We start from the raw sequence: 12,443 nt of genomic DNA, 5'->3' as shown, positions 1-12,443 counted from the left end.
GCATAGTGGTCGGAAAAGATACTTGATACAATTTCAATTTTCTTCAATTTACCAAGGCTTGATTTGTGACCCAAGATATGATCTATCCTGGAGAATGTTCCATGAGCACTTGAGAAAAATGTGTATTCTGTTGTTTTTGGATGGAATGTCCTATAAATATCAATTAAGTCCATCTTGTTTAATGTATCATTTAAAGCTTGTGTTTTTTTTTATTTAGTTTCATTTTGGATGATCTGTCCATTGGTGAAAGTGGGGTGTTAAAGTCCCCTACTATGAGTGTGTTACTGTCGATTTCTCCTTTTATGGCTGTTAGTATTTGCCTTATGTATTGAGGTGCTCCTATGTTGGGTGCATAAATATTTACAATTGTTATATCTTCTTCTTGGATGGATCCCTTGATCATTATGTAGTGTCCTTCTTTGTCTCTTCTAGTAGTCTTTATTTTAAAGTCTATTTTGTCTGATATGAGAATTGCTACTCCAGCTTTCTTTTGGTTTCCATTTGCATGGAATATCTTTTTCCATCCCCTTACTTTCAGTCTGTATGTGTCTCTAGGTCTGACGTGGGTCTCTTGTAGACAGCATATATATGGGTCTTGTTTTTGTATCCATTCAGCCAATCTGTATCTTTTGGTGGGAGCATTTAGTCCATTTACATTTAAGGTAATTATCGATATGTATGTTCCTGTTCCCATTTTCTTAGTTGTTTTTTTTTTTTTTTTTTTTTTTTTCTTTTTGCGGTATGCGGGCCTCTCACTGTTGTGGCCTCTCCCGTTGCGGAGCACAGGCTCCGGATGCGCAGGCCCAGCGGCCATGGCTCACGGGCCCAGCCGCTCCGCGGCATATGGGATCCTCCCAGACCGGGGCACGAACCCGTATCCCCTGCATCGGCAGGCGGACTCTCAACCACTGCGCCACCAGGGAGGCCCTTCTTAGTTGTTTTGGGTTCGTTATTGTAGGTCTTTTCCTTCTGTTGTGTTTCTTGCCTAGAGAAGTTCCTTTAGCATTTGTTGTAAAGCTGGTTTGGTGGTGCTGAACTCTCTCAGCTTTTGCTTGTCTGTAAACATTTTAATTTCTCCATCAAATCTGAATGAGATCCTTGCTGGGTAGAGTAATCTTGGTTGCAGGTTTTTCTCCTTCTTCACTTGAATTATGTCCTGCCACTCCCTTCTGGCATGTAGAGTTTCTGCTGAGAGATCAGCTGTTATCCTGATGGGGATTCCCTTGTGTGTTATTTGTTGTTTTTGCCTTGCTGCTTTTAATATGATTTCTTTGTGTTTAATTTTTGACAGTTAATCAATGAATTTGGTAAAGTTGCAGGATACAAAATTAATGCACAGAAATCTCTGGCATTCCTATATACTAATGATGAAAAATCTGAAAGTGAAATCAAGGAAACAGTCCCATTTACCATTGCAACAAAAAGAATAAAATATCTAGGAATAAGCCTACCTAAGGAGACAAAAGACCTGTATGCAGAAAATTATAAGACACTGATGAAAGAAATTAAAGATGACACAAATAGATGGAGAGAGGTACCATGTTCTTGGATTGGAAGAATCAACATTGTGAAAATGACTCTACTACCCAAAGCAATCTACAGTTTCAATGCAATGCCTATCAAACTACCACTGGCATTTTTCACAGAACTAGAACAAAAAAATTCACAAATTGTATGGAAACACAAAAGACCCCGAATAGCCAAAGCAATCTTGAGAACGAAAAATGGAGCTGGAGGAATCAGGCTCCCTGACTTCAGACTATACTACAAAGCTACAGTAATCAAGACAGTGTGGTACTGGCACAAAAACAGAAAGATAGATCAAGGGAACAGGATAGAAAGCCCAGAGATAAACCCACGCACATATGGTCACCTTATCTTTGATAAAGGAGGCAGGAATGTACAGTGGAGAAAGGACAGTCTCTTCAATAAGTGGTGCTGGGAAAGCTGGACAGGGATATGTAAAAGTATGAGATTAGATCACTCCCTAACACCATACACAAAAATAAGCTCAAAATGGATTAAAGACCTAAATGTAAGGCCAGACACTATCAAACTCTTAGAGGAAAGCATAGGCAGAACACTCTATGACATAAATCACAGCAAGATCCTTTTTGACCCACCTCCTAGAGAAATGGAAATAAAGACAAAAATAAACACATGGGACCTAATGAAATTTAAAAGCTTTTGCACAGCAAAGGAAACCATAAACAAGGCCAAAAGACAACCCTCAGAATGGGAGAAAATATTTACAAATGAAGCACCTGACAAAGGATTAATCTCCAAAATTTATAAGCAGCTCATGCAGCTCAATAACAAAAAAACAAACAACCCAATCCAAAAATGGACAGAAGACCTAAATAGACATTTCTCCACAGAAGATATACAGGTTGCCAACAAGCACATGAAAGGATGCTCAACATCTTTACTCATTAGAGAAATGCAAATCAAATCTACAATGAGATATCATCTCACAACAGTCCGAATGGCCATCATCAAAAAATCTAGAAACAATAAATGCTGGAGAGGGTGTGGAAAAAAGGGAACACTCTTGCACTGCTGGTGGGAATGTGAATTGGTACAGCCGCTATGGAGAACGGTATGGAGGTTCCTTAAAAAACTACAAATAGAACTACCATATGACCCAGCAATCCCACTACTGGGCATATACCCTGAGAAGACCATAATTCAAAAAGAGACATGTACCAAAATGTTCATAGCAGCCCTATTTACAATAGCCCGGAGATGGAAACAACCTAAGTGTCCATCATCGGATGAATGGATAAAGAAGATGTGGCACATATATACAATGGAATATTACTCAGCCATATAAAGAAATGAAATTGAGCTATTTGTAATGAGGTGGATAGACCTAGAGTCTGTCATACAGAGTGAAGTAAGTCAGAAAGAGAAAGACAAATACTGTATGCAAACACATATATATGGAATTTAAGAAAAAAAATGTCATGAAGAACATAGGGGTAAGACAGGAATAAAGACACAGACATACTAGAGAATGGACTTGAGGATATGGGGAGGGGGAAGGGTAAGCTGTGACAAAGTGAAAGCGCGGCATGGACATATATACACTACCAAACGTAAGGTAGATAGCTAGTGGGAAGCAGCCGCATAGCACAGGGAGATCAGCTCGGTGCTTTGTGACCGCCTGGAGGGGTGGGATAGGGAGGGTGGGAGGGAGATGCAAAAGGGAGGGGATATGGAAACATATGTATATGTATAACTGATTAAATTTGTTATTAAAAAAAACTGATGAATTACTAGAAACAACCATTTCAGAACTCTGGAAATTAACTAAAGGTATACAAGTTGAGAAACATTTATTCAAGAAAAACTACTGAGCCTCGGTAAGAACAATAGGTTCTGTGACATTTTAACTTGGAACTTGTTCCATCCTCACTTTCCCCGACTCAGCAACATGGTATTATAGGCCTTGCTGGTGCCAGAAGGGATTGATATGATTTGGAGTTCCAAGGAAAATCTCCATGTCCACAGCTCTGTTCAAAACAATAGTGCTTGGTAGCAAACAGTCAAAGGCCAACATGGAAGCTGCCTAAGGCTGTAATAACAATTGAGGCAAGCAAGAGACCAGCCAAACCTTTAAAATGGAGGGAATAAGACAGTTGAAATAAGGATATGAAAACTCTGACTTTTTCCTGCTGATTTGGAACGCTGTGCACATGGGTAGGCCCTACATTTACACACAGGAAACACCAGAGAGGACCCCAGTCTACTGTTCATATCTGACTGACATTTAGACCCTGTGCAAGCAAGAAGTGAAAGCCCAGGCAGACTTGTTAACTCCCTGAATTTTGAATGCATTTCCTAACCCATACATAGATCACCTTTGCACTGAATGGAAGCCTAACCAACTCAAAGTGATAGAGTAGGGTAATTAAATGGTTAATTTGAATATCCCACTGGAGGATTGAAGACAGAGAGAGAATTTTAAGGGAGTCTGCAAGACTGTTGTAAGCTAATGACCATGCAAGAAAAGAATCCAGTAACCTAGCAACAATCTACACTCCTTGAAGGAAGACCAGGCACATTCAAGCACCAGGCACATTCAAGCCACAAGTCCTGATAATTAAAAAGCAAGACAGTAGATATGGGTTCTGAATCTTGTTACATGAATTCAGGGAGTTAATGGTTCTTGAAGAGTAGCATTTCTGCATGTGGCCAAGGCAGGAATATAGGTGAAAGGGGAAAAAAAACTAGGTGAAAGGGGACATTATACTGAAACCTGATATGAAGTACCATATTTTAGTATATGTCACCACCCCTCTGCTAATATACATATGTTTAACTAGTACCATGACAGTCCCATTTAGACCATATAGGGCCAAAGGAGGAACTAATGATGTAAGCCTTGATAGCTACCACAAAATGAGGAAGAAGGTGGTCGTCTCCCCTCCCCACTTTTTCTTTGATTATAAAAACATAGCCTGCTTTGTTCTTGGGGCTGCTGTGCTCCCTTGCCTGCCCATTTGTCAAGCATCCTATGCTAATAAGCTCACTCTTTGCCAAACATTTTGCCTCACACTGAATTCTTTCTGCATTGAGAAAAAAGAACCTGAGCTTCAATAAGTCCTGACACCAGGTGAGCAGTTTCAATTAAAAGACAGTGGGTTTGAGTCCTCTCCTCATGGGTTCAAGTCCCTATCTGAGTTTTGGTTGAGTTCAAGTCACATTCAAGAAGGAGTGTGGTTTCAGCAGCATTCAATCTGACTGACTACTAAGCTATGCTGACCCAAGGTAATCCCTAGGAAGCCAGAAATGACAACAACCCCAGGAGGTGGTATCAGAACAATATATTATCTAAAATGTCCAGTTGTCAACAACAAAAATAAGACGTGCAGATAAACTGGAAAGTGTGGCTATACACAGGATAAAAAGGCAGTCAATAGAAACTGTCCCTAAGGAAGCCCAGATATTGGGTACAATTCATAGAGACATCAAATAAGTATTAGAAATATGTTTAAGTGAAACCATATTTAAAGAGTTAAATGAAAGCTTGACAAAAAATTCACACACACACACACGACCAAATAGAAATTCTGGAGTTGAGAAGTAAAATAACTGAAATGAAAATTTTACTAGAGGGGCTCAACAGCACAATTGAGGCTGCAGAAGAAAGGATCAGCTGAATTTGGTGTAGATCAATGTAGATTATTCAGTCTAAAGAACAGAAAGTTAAGGGATGAAAAAAAAATAATGAATGGAGTCTCAGAGACTTGTAGGATACCATTCAGCATATCAACCAACGTGTAATGAAAGTCCCAGAGGAGAAGCAAGAGAAAAAAGGGCAGAAAAAATATTTGAAGAAATAGTGGTTGAAATTTCTCAATCTGATGAAAAACATTAATCTACACACCCAAGAGTCAATGAAATTCAAAGAGGATATAATCAATGTTACAACACTTTGACACATCACTGTCAGACTGCCAAAGGACAAAGAGAGAATCTTGAAAGTGTGTGGAGTATCTTTTGATGTGCTTCTCAGTCATTTGTATATCTTCCTTGGAAAAAATGTCTATTCAGATCCTTCACCCATTTTTTAATTGGGTTATTTGCCTTTTTATTATTGAGTTGTAAGAGTTCTTTACATATTCTATATACAATGCCCTTATCAGATATATGATCTACCAATATCTTCTTCCATTCTGAGATTGCCTTTTCACTTTCTTGATAGTGTCCTTTGAAGCACAAATGCTTTTAGGTTTGATGAAGCCCAATTTATTTTCTTTTATTGCTTATTCTTTTGATATCATGTCTAAGGATATATTGCCAAATCTGAGATCCTGAAGATATACCCCCATGTTTTCTTTTAAGAGTGTTATAGATTTAGCTCTTAGCATTTAGGTCTTTGATACATTTTGTGTTAATTTTTGTATAAGTTATGAGGTAAAGGTCCAATTTTATTCTTTTACATGTGGTAATCTAGTTGTTCCAACATCACTTATTGAAATAATTACTCTTTCTCTATTGAATGGCCTTGATGCCCTTGTCAAAAATCAGTTGAGTATGGACCTATGAGTTTCTGAATGCTCAGTTCTATTCTACTGTTTTAGATATCTACCTGTATGCCTTTACCCTTCCCCCATCTTCATTACCATTGCTTTGTAGTAAGTTTTATATGGAGAAATATGGATCCTCCAACTTTTTTTTCAGGCTTGTTTTGGCTATTCAAGGTCCCTTGCAATTCTACATGAATTATAGGATCAGCCTGTCAGTTTCTACAAAGAAGCCAGCTGGGATTTTGATGCGGATTCCATTGCATCATTAGATTAATTTGGGGAGTACTGTCATCTTAACAATACTGTTCATCTTCTGATGAACATGGGGTATTTTTCCATTTATTTAGACCCTCTAATTTCTTTCAATGATATTTTGTTATTTTCAGTATACAAGTCTTCCACAAAAACTGTGCAATTTGCACCTAAGAATTTGATTCCTTTCAGTGTTATCATAAATTGAATTGTTTTCTTATTTTCATTGTTAGATTATTCATTTAAGGTGCATAGAAATACAATTGATTTTTATTTATTGATCTTGTATCCTATGACCTTGCTGGACTCATTTATTAGTTTTAATAATGCTTTATTGGATTCCTTGAGATTTTCTGTACATAATTTCATGTCATCTGTGAATGGATATAGTTCTACTTCTTCTTATTCAATACAGATGCCTTTTATAACTTTTCCCTGTCTAAATTGCCCTGACTAGAACATTCAGTACAATGCTGAAGGAAAATGATGTGCACAGACATCCTTGTCTTGTTCCTGACATTAGGTAGAAATCATCCAGTCATTTACCATTCAGGATCATGTTAACCATGAATTTTCATAGGTGCTCTTTATCAGGCTGAGGATGTTTCCCTGTATTCGTAGTTTCCTTCTATTTATTTATTTATTTATTTAGTTAGTTAGTTATTTATGGCTGCATTTGTTCTTCATTGCTGCTCATGGGCTTTCTCTAGTTGTGGCGAGTAGGGGCTACTCTTCGCTGTGGTGTGCAGGCTTCTCATTGCGGTGTCTTCTCTTGTTGTGGAGCATGGGCTCTAGGCACATGACCTTCAGTAGTTGTGGCTCACGGGCTCTAGAACGCAGGCTCAATAGTTATGGTGCATGAGCTTAGTTGCTCCACAGCATGTGGGATCTTCCTGGACCAGGACTGGAACCCATATCTCCTGCATTGGCAGGCAGATTTTTAACCACTGCACCACAATGGAAGCTGTATTCATAGATTCTTGAGTGCTTTTATCACATTGAATTTTGTCAAATGCCTGTGTCTACTGAAATGATTAAGTGGTTTTTATCCTTTATTCTATTGATATGATGCATACCCTTTTCTCCTCAAATAATTTTAAAAACAACTGCATAAAACAATAATTATAGTGCTCACTTCAGCAGCACGTATCCTGAAACGATTATAAAACATTGTTGGGCTCATAATGTTAAAGATATACTTTACATGAAAATAGCACAAAGGGGGGAGTAGGAAGAGAAACATATTTGAACAGTTTCTGTGTAATATTGGAATTAAGTTAACATTAATCTGAAATTGTTTTTTAACTTAAAATGCATATTTTATTCCTCACTTGAAAATATCTGTTTAACACAAAAGAAGAAAGTAAAAGAGGACAGAGGCACAAAAAAAGATATGAGATATATCCAAAACAAATAACAGGAACACCCCACCCCCACCTCAGTCAAAGCCTCCGCCAGGCAGCACAGGTCCTGGTGACCTGCGTGCTGCCCCCGACAAAGCCTCCTTTGGCCATGCAGGCCCCAGTGGGCTGTGAGCCATCCCCCTCCAAAGCCTCCTTTGGCCATGCAGGTCCCAGTGGGTTGTGCCGTCCCCTGTGGCCATGCCCATGGGAGACTGCACCCCAGATGGCTTACACTAGCACACATGCTCCAGGCCAGCTTCAGGAGCAGAAGCTGGTGAGAGGAACACACGCAGAGGTGGGGCCGACAAAGCAGGTCCAGAGACCTACCTAGAGGTCTTTCAGGGCCTCCTGGGGAGTCAGGGGTTGACTGTAGCTCTCTGTGGGGGCAAGGACAATAATAGCGGAGGCACCAGGGAAATTTTTACATTTTAATTTTTTTTATCTTTTAATTTTATTATTTTTAAAATATATTTATTTCTAATTTTTTGAACATAATCATATAACGCTTTTAATAAAGGCAAATAATATAAGACAACAGGAGCAAGATAATTCAAAGAAACATCTAGGAACAAGATTCCCAATGTCCTTATTTGCCTGAAGACATGATTCATCATCTCTGAATGAAACTGCTGTTATTTGTGCTGATGTACATGTGCTTGTAGAAACTTGGTTTCAGGAGAGGTCAGGCAGAAGTTTCCTACAGAGTCTAGTCACCTAGTGAAGATAGGATATCTAACTGATTACCTCAAGTGAAAATTATCAATAAACAAATTAGTCATACGTTCCAATCAGGAATTCTTTTTTTTTTACAACTTTATTACAAGTTTATTGGAGTATAATTGCTTCACAATGGTGCATTAGATTCTGCTTTATAACAAAGTGAATCAGTTATACATATACATATGTTCCCATATCCCTTCCCTCTTGCATCTCCCTCCCTCCCAACCTCCCTATCCCACCCCTCCAGGTGGTCACAAGGCACGGAGCTGATCTCCCTGTGCTATGTGGCTGCTTCCCACTAGCTATCTACCTTACGTTTGGTAGTGTATATATGTCCATGCCACTCTCTTGCTTTGTCCCAGCTTACACTTCCCCCTCCCCATATCCTCAAGTCAGTTCTCAAGTAGGTCTGTGTCTTTATTCCTGTCTTACCCCTAGGTTCTTCATGACATTTTTTTTTCTTATATTCCATATATATGTGTTAGCATACGGTATTTGTCTTTCTCTTTATGACTTACTTCACTCTGTATGACAGACTCTAGGTCTATCCACCTCATTACAAATAGCTTAATTTCATTTCTTTTTATGGCTGAGTAATATTCCATTGTATATATGTACCACATCTTCTTTATCCATTCATTGGATGATGGAGCCTTAGGTTGTTTCCATCTCTGGGCTACTGTAAATAGAGCTGCAATGAACATTTTGGTGCATGACTCTTTTTGAATTATGGTTTTCTCAGGGTATATGCCCAGTAGTGGGATTGCTGGGTCATATGGTAGTTCTACTTGTAGTTTTTTAAGGAACCTCCATACTGTTCTCCATAGTGGCTTTACCAATTCACATTCCCACCAGCAGTGCAAGAGTGTTCCCTCTTCTCCACACCCTCTCCAGCATTTATTGTTTCTAGATGTTTTGATGATGGCCATTCTGACTGGTGTGAGATGATATCTCATTGTACTTTTGACTTGCATTTCTCTAATGATTAATGATGTAGAGCATTCTTTCATGTGTTTGTTGGCAGTCTGTATATCTTCTTTGGAGAAATGCCTATTGAAGTCTTCTGCCCATTTTTGGAATGGGTTGTTTGTTTTTTTGTTATTGAGCTGCATGAGCTGCTTATAAATTTTGGAGATTAATCCTTTGTCAGGTGCTTCATTTGCAAATATTTTCTCCCATTCTGAGGGTTGTCTTTTGGTCTTGTTTATGGTTTCCTTTGCTCTGCAAAAGCTTTGAAGTTCCATTAGGTCCCATTTGTTTATTTTTGTTTTTATTTCCATTTCTCTAGGAGGTGGTTCAAAAAGGATCTTGCTGTGATTTATGTCTTAGAGTGTTCTGCCTATGTTTTCCTCTACGAGTTTGATAGTTTCTGGCCTTACATTTAGAACTTTAATCCATTTTGAGCTTACTTTTGTGTATGGTGTTAGAGAGTTAAGTGTCAAGACACTTTTTAAGAGGGACCTCATAAAAATGGAAAAGTATTTCTCATTTGATGTAGGTATTTTTTATGAAATTGCCATGACTATCTTTTGAAATGGATTTTATTACTTGAAAAACTTTATTTTTTTTACCTAGAGTTTGATGAAGAGATGCTAAGTAATACTGAAGAATTTATAGATAGTATTATGCACTTCAACAAATCAAATTGGAAGGTCAATTCTCAGTTATCAATTTTATGCCAACACATGTTCAGTATAGTGGGTCATAATGCTGATTATGAGAGTCTTTTTTCACTAAAGAATAGTAGTGGACAAAAGAATGAAATAAGGGACTTCCCTGGCCGTCCAGTGGTTAAGACTTCCCCTTGCTATTCAGGGGTTGCAAGTTCAATCCTTGGTCGGGGAGCTATGATCCCACATGCCTTGCAGCCAAAAAAAAAAACAAAAACAGAAGCAGTATTGTAACAAATTCAATAAAGACTTTAAAAATAGTCCACATTAAAAAAACTTTAAAAAAATGAAAGGTTATGTACAATTTAAATGGAACACAGATTATAACTGCATTAAATGTCTAAGCAAATTCTACAAAACCAGGAACTGTTGAGATCCAAACCATCAGGGAAACATAATTAAAGAGATGTAATTTAGATATGTAGAGTTTGTTTCAGATAAACAATAAATTATTTTGTAGTAGAAGTATGTCCCATGTAATCTTTCTTTTATTTTAATATATGTAGTTGATTCTCGTTATTTGCAGGAATTAGGTTTTATAATGTTGCTGAAAACACTGAATTGGTGACTAGTTACTCATCACTCCTAGGAGAAATAAGGTTGGGTTTCTGTGAGCCTCTGGTTCACAATACTTTCATCAGCCAATCAGCCCATAATTTTTGAAATGTGGTTTTCTGTTTACAAATACCTCATCTAGGGCTTCCCTGGTGGCGTAGTGGTTGAGAGTCCGCCTGCCGATGCTGGGGACACGGGTTCATGCCCCGGTCCAGGAGGATCACACATGCTGTGGAGCGGCTGGGCCCGTGAGCCGTGGCCGCTGTGTCTGCGCGTCCGGAGCCTGTGCTCTGCAACGGGAGCAGCCACAACAGTGAGAGGCCAGCGTACCGCAAACACAAACAAACAAACAAACAAACCTTATCTAATAAACCTTGTTGATTCATTAACATTCACCTCATGACCAAAAGCACTATTACTCATGTCTGAATGAAGCTTATCTAACATTCATATTTTCTCCATAAGGTGCATGATAACTTTCTTGCTTTTAGAAACACTACATAGCACTTCAGCACCTCACTTAGGGGCCATTTAAAACAGGGAAGTCACCAATAAAAGGCACAAAAATGTACTATTAAATAGACTGTGAAAAAGACACTTCTTTTCAGTATGAGAACTGGAAAAGAAGGCAGAGCATTGCCTTGCTTGACTTCAGCTGGGAATGTACACATTGAGAAATTTTTTGCTGCTGTGCTCATGCCCATGAATAAGCATGAAGGCACTATGAGTATTGATTTGGGGGGTTACAAATAAATTTTAATGAGTAGCTGAATCCATCAATAATGAGGATTGGTTATATATAAGTATTAATTTGTATGACCTATTTCCACAATACATTTAGAAGAAAAGTTACAACATGAAACTTAACTAAAACTTTAGAAGCATTCCCTTTACAAACAGGAATAAGGCAAGGATGTCCCTTATTGTTGCTTCTAAGAGAGAGAAGGTGGTGAAACAGAATAAAGAACATAGCCCTTTGGGTCCAGGAAAAAACCCTCACTGGTGGTGAACTGGGATGAGGTTCAGATGGAGGTGAAACATCAGCTTATGCAATAGCTGGAGGCACTTGAATAGTATGGGGACAATTGCAGTTGTAAGAGTTATTGAGTTGTCTGCCTTTGGTCAGTTGTTTTAAAAGCTCTGAAAACGGAAACTGAGAAGATCAGGTCAGCCAGCTGTCAACTTAAGGCACACTATTGACTCAGCTGTCTCCTGTAGCCACAGGGAAGACTGTGTTGAAAATTAGACCCAGGGCAACAAAGCTACAAAGTAAACTGAGTGCATAGCCTAAATGGTCTCCTAGGCTAAAGTTCAGAACTCTGAGAAGCACGTCTCTAGTGTATTTAATATATTGTCTTTCCAATCCACTCTCTAACATTTATTTAAATATATACGTATCCTCGAAAACATGTGGTGTAGTTGCAGTTTTAAAATATCTGCCTAAATGATATTGTTTTATAAATCACATTTTCTTCTTCATTCAGCATTAACTTTTTAGGTCTATTTATATTGCTATATGTCAATTTAGCATAAATTTAGCAAAATTGTTCATTGCTTTTAACTAATGTGTAGTATATATCCATTTTACTTATATCCATTCCCCTAGTTGAGTCCTAAGGAGATGAAAGCCAGTAAGAAATTATCTGTGATAAGAAATGATTGGGACCTTCAGAATTGTGAATTCTGATACAAAATTTCAGTTATTTTTGTTTCTGTGCTGTTCCCACCCTCTGGTATTCTCAAAATTTTAAGCCTATTCCTCATAAAAGGTACCTAGTCTTTGGAGAATCAAGGAGAAGACTGTGTCA

At 38.3% G+C, this 12,443-nt stretch overlaps 1 pseudogene across 1 annotated transcript in view; it reads left to right on the top strand.

The window, feature by feature from the left end:
* Positions 1-3,274: 3,274 nt before the first annotated feature.
* Positions 3,275-12,443, top strand: part of LOC308609840 (dual specificity protein kinase CLK4-like) — a 36,063-nt pseudogene continuing 26,894 nt past the window's right edge. Inside the window, exon 1 of the transcript in view lies at positions 3,275-3,318. The product of the transcript in view is annotated as a dual specificity protein kinase CLK4-like (transcript). The remainder of the gene's footprint in view (positions 3,319-12,443) is intronic.

This window comes from Mesoplodon bidens (genome assembly GCF_964165515.1).
Source record: "Mesoplodon bidens genome assembly, contig: HAP1_SCAFFOLD_559, whole genome shotgun sequence".
Classification (NCBI taxonomy): Eukaryota; Metazoa; Chordata; class Mammalia; order Artiodactyla; family Ziphiidae; genus Mesoplodon; species Mesoplodon bidens.
The sequence above is the reverse complement of the archived record's forward strand: the minus strand, read 5'-3'. Positions and strand labels throughout refer to the sequence as shown.